The sequence below is a fragment of the Panthera tigris genome, chromosome B2 (genome assembly GCF_018350195.1).
Source record: "Panthera tigris isolate Pti1 chromosome B2, P.tigris_Pti1_mat1.1, whole genome shotgun sequence".
NCBI lineage: Eukaryota > Metazoa > Chordata > Mammalia > Carnivora > Felidae > Panthera > Panthera tigris.
The window spans coordinates 35,402,585-35,410,561 of NC_056664.1; positions in this window are offsets into that span (position 1 = coordinate 35,402,585).

The window sequence follows — 7,977 nt, forward strand, 5'->3', positions numbered from 1 at the left end:
ACTGTTGTAGATGCTGGGGATATAGCAGTAAGCAAAATAGACATAAACACCTGCCTTCTTGCACTGACATTCCAGTGATGGAGATAGACACTAAACATAACCCCCCAAAGTTAGTGTATCAGCAAGTGAGAAGTGAGAAAAATAAAGCAGGGAAGGAGGACTGGGAATGTGCAGTGGTGGTGCAATTTGGGGAGTTTGTGGGAAAGAGGAAAGGCCCTGGTGAGAAGGTGATGTTAAAGCAAAGATCCTTTTTTGAAGTTTATTTAATTTGAGGGAGGGAGAAGGAAAGCACAAGTGGAGAAAGGGCCAAGAGGGGGAGAATCCCAGGCTGCCTCTGCACTGTCATCACGGAGCCCGACACGGAACTCGATCTCGCAAACCACAGACAAGGTCATGACCTGAGCCAAAATCAAGAGTCAGACGCTTAATCGACTGAGCTCCCCAGGTGCCCCTAAAGCAAGATTTGAAGGAGGTGAGAGGGTGAGCCATGCAGGTATCTATCTGGCAGAAGAGAGTTCTAGGTAGAAGGAATGGCAAGTGCAAAGGCCACGAGGTCAGTCAGCATGTGGCAGGTTGGAAGGCAGAGAGGAGGCCAAATGCTCAAGCAGAGCAAGAAAGGGAACAGGGGTGGAAATCAGGGCAGGGAGTTGGGCCTTGTAAGCCATTGGCTATGGACTTGACTATGACACGCAGTGAGGCATAAGCTAGATATATCCCTAATATAGCCCAGTGGAAGGTAGCCTTTGAAAAGATTGGAAAACTGAGGCTAGAGTAGTGGACATTCTGGCAGTTTCTTTCACATTTTCTCTGGGGACACTGGGGAGGGGGCTAGCTCGCTCACACTGGAGCACTGAACCCTGAGCTGGGTGGAAAACTGAGAAATGTACACAAGGCCTGGGGGGAGGAGGGAGGACAGGGTTAGGGCTTGAGGAACCTGGTCAAGATAGACAATGAGGCTGGAGGGGGGCGGGGTGGCGGGCGGTGTGGGACCAAAAGCCAAACTCAAGAGAGGGCAGAAAATTGAGGAGGGAGAACCCTGCACTCTCCCATGACCCCTTCCTACATGCTCAGAATGTCCTGTTCCCAGGAGAAATTTGGGGAGGGCCTACTCCATGGCAGGCCCCATGCTCACTTCTGGGGACACAGAGAGAAATAAGCCAGGGTCCTGGTCTCTCTCTCTCTCTCTCTCTCTCTCTCTCTCTCAGGGTTTTGTAAGGAGTAAAGCCTCAGGCAAGATTTGAGAGGGTCATTTGTCATATTTCCCCAAGGTCCTGGGACAGGGGCTCTCTGTTGAAAGGAAAGAAGGAAGGGAGAAAGCTGGTGGGAAGAAAGGAGGCAATTGTGCGGCTCTTTGGTGGGAGAAATGGATCTGAGTGGGCTTTGCGTGGCTGGTAATAGAGCAGCACTCCCAGAAGCATGGAAAGAGGGGAGCTTAGTCACAGAGCAGGTGCGTTAGTGTGGGCTCGCAGGCAGAGAAGAGGTCCCGCTGTTGTGTGGGAAGATGGGAAGAGGTAGCTCAGGCTGGGAAGCGGGTCGTGGAAGAAAGGTCGCCAGTGGGCAGGGCAGCTGGCTGTGCAGGAACAATTTGTTCTCTTTTTCCACTTGGAAACCTGTCGGTTCTCTCCAAGTTGCTTATGTTTCTGCACGGGCTGCTGTGGAGGACCCAGCAGTCCTTGAGAAAGGCCCACAGCTGTTTGGATATAAAAGAGTGACCCGGAGCGTGAGGCCCCACACGCTGGCCGTGTGCTCGCACTCTGGGCGTCTTCTCAGGCACGGCCTGGCACCGTTCCTGGGCTGTGGCCTTGCCTGGCTGGCTCCCTTCTGGCGCCTCCCTGCCCAGGCCCGGGGCCTAGCTCTGTGGGGGCCCCCTCGCCTCCCCCAGAAACACAATCCCTCCCTCTGCCCCCTCCCAGCCTCCCAGGGGCATATCTCATGCCTCCTGCACAGTCGCTGTCAGCCCAGCCCCGGCTACGATTTCACACACACCACCCTTCCCTCTTCATTCCCGGTTTCCCAGGACACCTCCCTCGGCCCCACCTGATGCCTGCCTCTGGTGACCTTGAGTCCTTCCTGAATAGTAGGGTGGGTGCCAGGGCCTGGCAGGCACAAACGTTGCCCAATCCCTGAGAATGCCAACTTTGAAACTTGATCGTTCGCACGCTGAAGAAGAAAGAGCTGTTTCTGTTCTTCACTGACGTCCTCCCGGCCACCCACGTCAGGACTGACACACATTTGCTGTCTTGTCCACTTCAGCCCTCTTTGCACCCTGAGAGCCGACCCTCCGCCTGGGCAGCCAGCCCTTGGCTGGCACGTACTGAGGGAGTGTGGTGTGGCCTCTCCCGTGTTCCTCCCAGAGCTAAATGGCTCTGAATGATGACACCACTCAGATGGAAAAAATTTCGGACCCCCGGGGCCACAAAGGGGCAGGGGTACACAGCAGCCAAATATGGGAGGCTTTCTGGAAAGGTGACCGGCAGGAAGGCCGACGGGCGCCTGAGGCCTGGCACCCACGCCTGCTGAGGGGGCAGGAGACAGACCAAGTCCTCCTAGAAGACAGCTTTGGTGGGATTTCCGGCAGAGGGACGAGTGGAAAAAGTCTGGCTGTTTGGGGAAGGACGGGGGAGCCCAATCTATGAGGGATGTTGTTAGCTCGCTCATCTTCCTCCCCGAGTCAGGGACTGGCCATCGGGCCCACCCCTCCCGTTGGCACTGGTGGTGTGGCCTCTGCCCTCACATGACCACCCAGAACTCCCAGCCAGGGCCTCCCAAAGACCAATAGTGGGGTAGAGGATTCAGGCCGGGGAGGGGGAAGGGGGCTGCGAGGTGGCAGGCATGGGCTGGTGGGCAGGAACAGGTTTCAGCTGGCTGCCTGCACCTTCCCTGGAGCTGCGTCATCCCACTTGATGTCTGTCACAGGCCATTAAGCTCTCAGCAGGTGCTATGCTTGACTGAGGCTGGGGGCGGGGTTGGGGACAAGGGGGAGCCCTGAGAACACACCAGCCTGTTCCCTCCCGGGCCTTGGCTCACTAGAGATAAATGCTCCTCTTGGGAATCTTCATTCCCCCTCGACAAAGCTATGCCCTCACAAGCCCCTGGAGATTTCCTGTGTGTGCACACACATACACACACACACACACACCCACCCATAGCATCCAGGCCCTAAATTCTGACACTTCTTCCCTGCTGGCCCCCAGATGCCCCCTGCTGCCCCAGGCCCGCCAGTGAGAGGCCCTTTGGATGCCCCTAGTCTGCACACAAAGCCCTCTTTGCATCCCAGGGCAGAGTTCTCTTGACAGCCGGCCACATGACCCAGCCCTGCGGTTCCTGGTGGGGCATCCCTCCCAGCCTCTGTCCCTCCCTCTTCCACCTCTCTGGGCTGCAGGGAACTGAGCTCTTCCGGCTTCCTTTATGGCTTTGAAAGCAGAAGGGAGAAAGCACGAGACTTATTCATGCCAAGGACCCCAAGAGCCCTGAAATAGGGATCTCCCCACGTAGAAGGAGATGTGTTCATGCCCATCAGATCAGGGGCTCCTCTGCTTAAAACTCTGTACCCACTCCCCTTAGCTCACAAGCACATCCACTCGGCAGACAGAGCCTGCCAGGGCCAGACCCTTGGAGTCTTCTCAGCCTATGTCCCGTCATTCCCCAGCCCCTGGACACCCAGATGTGCTGGACTGTCCGCTCTTCTCCCCAGTCAACCCTTGGTGTCTCAAGCCTAATGCCCCTCTGCACATGCTGTTCCTTCTGTTTTGAATGCCTTTTCCACCTTGTCCACCTGGAGAGTTAACTCATCCTTCACCCTTCAGGTCGCCTCTGCTAGGAAGGCTTCCTTAATAGCACCTACTATTCTCTGCAGACTTTGATGCCCCTTCTTTCGATCCCTTGTTCAAAGCATTTCCCACATCATAGTTTAGTGGTTAACAGGCCCATCTTCCTCATTAAACTACGAGCTAAGGGGTAAGGGACTAAGGGGTAAGGGACTGCGTTTAATCTATAGCTTCTATCCTAATGCTGACACGTAGTAAGTGCTTAAGAAATACTTGTTAACTGCATGCATGACTTAATAATGGGGCAGAAGAGATCAAAGTAAGCAGAGAGGAACACCAGGTCTCTGAGGAAAGAAAGCAATTCCAGTGGTTGATATCAAGGAAGGCTTCCTGGAGGAAGTGAACTGTGGAGACATTCCAGGCAAAAGGAACTGATTGGTTAAGGCAATGGGGTAACCATAGCAAAGGTCTTCCATCAGGATCAAGAATGTGTGTACCCAAAGTTCCCTGAGTGTCTACTCTCTCCCAGGTCTCACTCTGAGCCCTTACACATGGTACGGTCCCATTTTATCTTTCCAACCACCACGGGAGGGTGGCGCTCTAACGATCCCCATTTCACACGAGGAGAGTGAAGCTCAGTTACTGGCCCAAAGCAGATAGGTTGGATTTGATGAAAGAAGTAGAGGGGCACCTGGGTGGCTCAGTTGGTTGAGCATCCAACTTCGGCTCAGGTCATGATCTCGCAGTTCACGAGTTCGAGCCCAGCATCGGGCTCTGTGCTGATGGCTCTGTGCTGATGGCTCGGAGCCTGGAAACTGCTTCGGATTCTGTGTCTCCCTCTCTCTCTGCCCCTCCCCCACTTGTGCTCTGTCTCTCTCAAAAACATAAAAACATTAAAAAAAAAAAAAGAAGAAGAAGAAGAAGAAGCAGAGCCCCAGGAGTGGCAGAGGATGTGGGGTCTGACCTTTTATGACGCGGAAGCTGCTTAAAATATCGATGCTTCTGAGTCCAAGATCATCAAAGCAGGCAGTGGGGAAGATGGGTGTAAAATGGGGGAAGCCAAAATGGACTGAATCTGCAAAGAAGGGCTGGGGCTCAGCAGGATGAACAGGTAGCCACCTCCAAGCCACCAACCTCCATGACACAGGTGACCTGCAGAAGCAGCAGGCCCCCTTTGTCCTGGAGCCAACCACACACCTGTCCCAGGAGCTAGACAAGCTGGTGGTCTGTGGCGAACCCACTGAACTGGTGGAGAGGGTGTGTGCTGAGCCTCGGGGGGATGCCTGCAGGCGAGAAGCAAGTCAGGCAGAAAGGCTGGCAGCACAGTGAGGGGCTGAAGTGGGGGGACCGAGGAGACAGGGCCCCGGAAGATTATTTTGGGCGTGGGCGTCTTGGCTCTCCTTCCTGGGCTGATGCAGCTCTGAGGGTACCTGTGCCATGTTCAGAGTTGAGCTACTAGGTGGCCTCCTGCAGGTGCCCCTGTGCCCTCTCCTGGCCTATGTGAGGGGCACATCTTGCTGTTTGGGTCTAGACTCTGCTCTAGAAGCCCAAGGCACTGGCAGCTGAGGGCTGAGATAAGCTTCTGGGCTCAGGGTGTAACATTTGTCCATTCCATATGGCTTCTGAGGCCCCACTATGTTCTGGACACCCGGCTGGGCTGGGGACCAGACAGGCAGTGCGTGTCCCCGGGCCCTGCCTGCAAGGAGCCAGTGTATAGTCTGGTGGGAGGCAGGGGAGGAAGCTGGGCACCGGGCAGTTGAAGGGAGAGGAGCATCAAGGAGAGAAGCCTCCCCAGACCTGGGAGGACATCCAGGAAAAGTGGCATTTAAGGATGAATCTGATCAAGTCCCCAGCTCTAACAACCATGGACAGGAAATCCAGGAAATCAGCCCTGCAATTGGCAAAGTCCTGACCATGGGACCTGTTGGGCCAGCAACTCAGTGTCCTCTTAACTGTCTTGTGCGAGAACACGAAAAGAACAGAACAAACCTGTGGGTGGAGAGTTAATAATGGGACATTGTAACATGTGGACGTTATTTGGATCCTGATTTTTCTTTTTATTTTTTTAAGTAATCTCTACCCCCAATACGGGGCTCAAACTCATGCCCCCTGAGATCAAGAGTCACATGCTCTACCGACTGAGCCAGCCAGGTGCCCCTGGATTCTAATTTTAAAAAAATGCTGTTGGATCAGTCTACGCAGGCTGCCGTAACAAGATACCCCAGCCATAGAGGCTTAAAAACAATACAAATTTATTTCTCACAGTTCTGGAGGTTGGAAATCCCAGATCAAGGCACTGGCAGGTTTCCTTTTCCGGTGAGATCTCTTTTCCTGGTTTGCAGCTGGCCACTTATCTCCACGTGGCCTCCCCTCAGAGGGAATGTGGGGTGGGGGGAGAGGTGGGTATGAAGAGATTGTTCCTATTCTTCTTCTAAGGCCACCCATCCTTTTGTTTTTTTTTAAACAGTCAAGTTTTTTTTAATGTTTATTTTTTTAATCTTTTTTTAAAAAATGTTTATTTATTTTTGAGAGCAAGAGAGAGAGAGCGCACGCAATCAGGGAAGGGTCAGAGAGAGAGAGGGAGACACAGAATCCCAAGCAGGTTCCAGGCTCTGAGCTGTCAACACAGAGCCCGAGGTGGGGCTCGAACTCACAGACCGTGAGATCATGACCTGAGCTAAAGTCGGACACCCAACCAACTGAGCCACCCAGGCGCCCCTTTTAATGTTTATTTTTGACATAGAGACAGAGCATGAATGGGGGAGGGACAGAGAGAGAGGGAGACACAGAATCTGAAGCAGGCTCCAGGCTCCAAGCTGTCAGCACAGAGTCCGATGCGGGGCTCGAACTCACGGACCGTGAGATCATGACCTGAGCTGAAGTCAGACGCTTAACCAACTGAGCCACCCAGGCGCCCCTTATTTTTATTATTATTTTTTTTTATTTTAGAGAGAGAAAGTGAGCTGGGGAGAGGGGCAGAGGGAGAGAGAGAGAGAGAGAGAGAGAGAGAGAGAGAGAGAGAGAATCCCAAGCAGGCTCCATTCTCAGCATGGAACCTGACTCCGGACTCAATCCCACAATCCTGGGATCATGACCTGAGCTGAAATCAAGAGCTGCAGGCTCAACTGACTGAGCCATCCTGGCGCCCCAGGCGACCAATCCTTATAAGGACCTTACTTTTCTGACCTCATTTAAGCTTAATTACTTCCTAAAAGCCCTATATCCCCTATACAGACGCACGCTGGGCTAAGGCTTAATAGATGAATTTTAGGGGGGGGACACAATTCAGTCTGTAGCAGATGACATTTATGAAGAATTGGCACTTTGAATGTTGACTAGGTATTTGGTTATATTGGAGAATTATTAGTAAATATCTCTCGGGGTATGATAATGGTAATATTATTTTATATATATATATATATATATATACATGTACATGTATATAACATATATATGTATATATGCATATGTAGAATAATATTACCGTATGTGAGTATATAATTTATAAATATAAATTTTTAATATATATTTATATATATAAAATATATACACACTCACACACACACACACACACACACACATACACACATGTACGTATATAAAATCTCCTTATCTTTTAGATGCACACCAAAATATTTATGGGTACAATCATCTGACCTCTGGGATTTGTTTCAAAATGATAAGGGGTAGTGAATGTGGCCATAGATGAAGCACTATTAGCCATGAGTTGATGCTTGTTGGGTCTCGGTTATGGGTTTTGGGAATGCATTATATTTGTCTACTTTTGTATGTGTTCTAAATTCTCCATAATAAAAAGTAAACACAAAAAGTGAAGAGGGTTATTATCGAAGTTAGGGAGGAGCCAAAGAAATTGCCAGAAGAAATTGCTCTGAGCTAGTGAAGCAGTTGGGTGTGTGAGGCCCCAGGGGTTTACAGGTGCTGGAGCGTGAAGGTGTGCCAGTCACTTCAGATATCAAGATGACTGAGGCTCTGTCCCCACACTCCAGGACGAAGACAAGTCTTGATGGAGAGCCCTGGTTCGGGACCAGCGAGACTAGAACCCGGTGGGAGAGGCTTGGAGGGCCAGTAAGGTTTGAAGAAGGGGAATGCAGGCGATGGGCATTTGTTGTGGAAGGGCTGGGAGACCAGATGGTAGACAGGCGGAAACGACCCAGCATGCTAAGACAAGGAAGTCTGAGGAGGACACGGC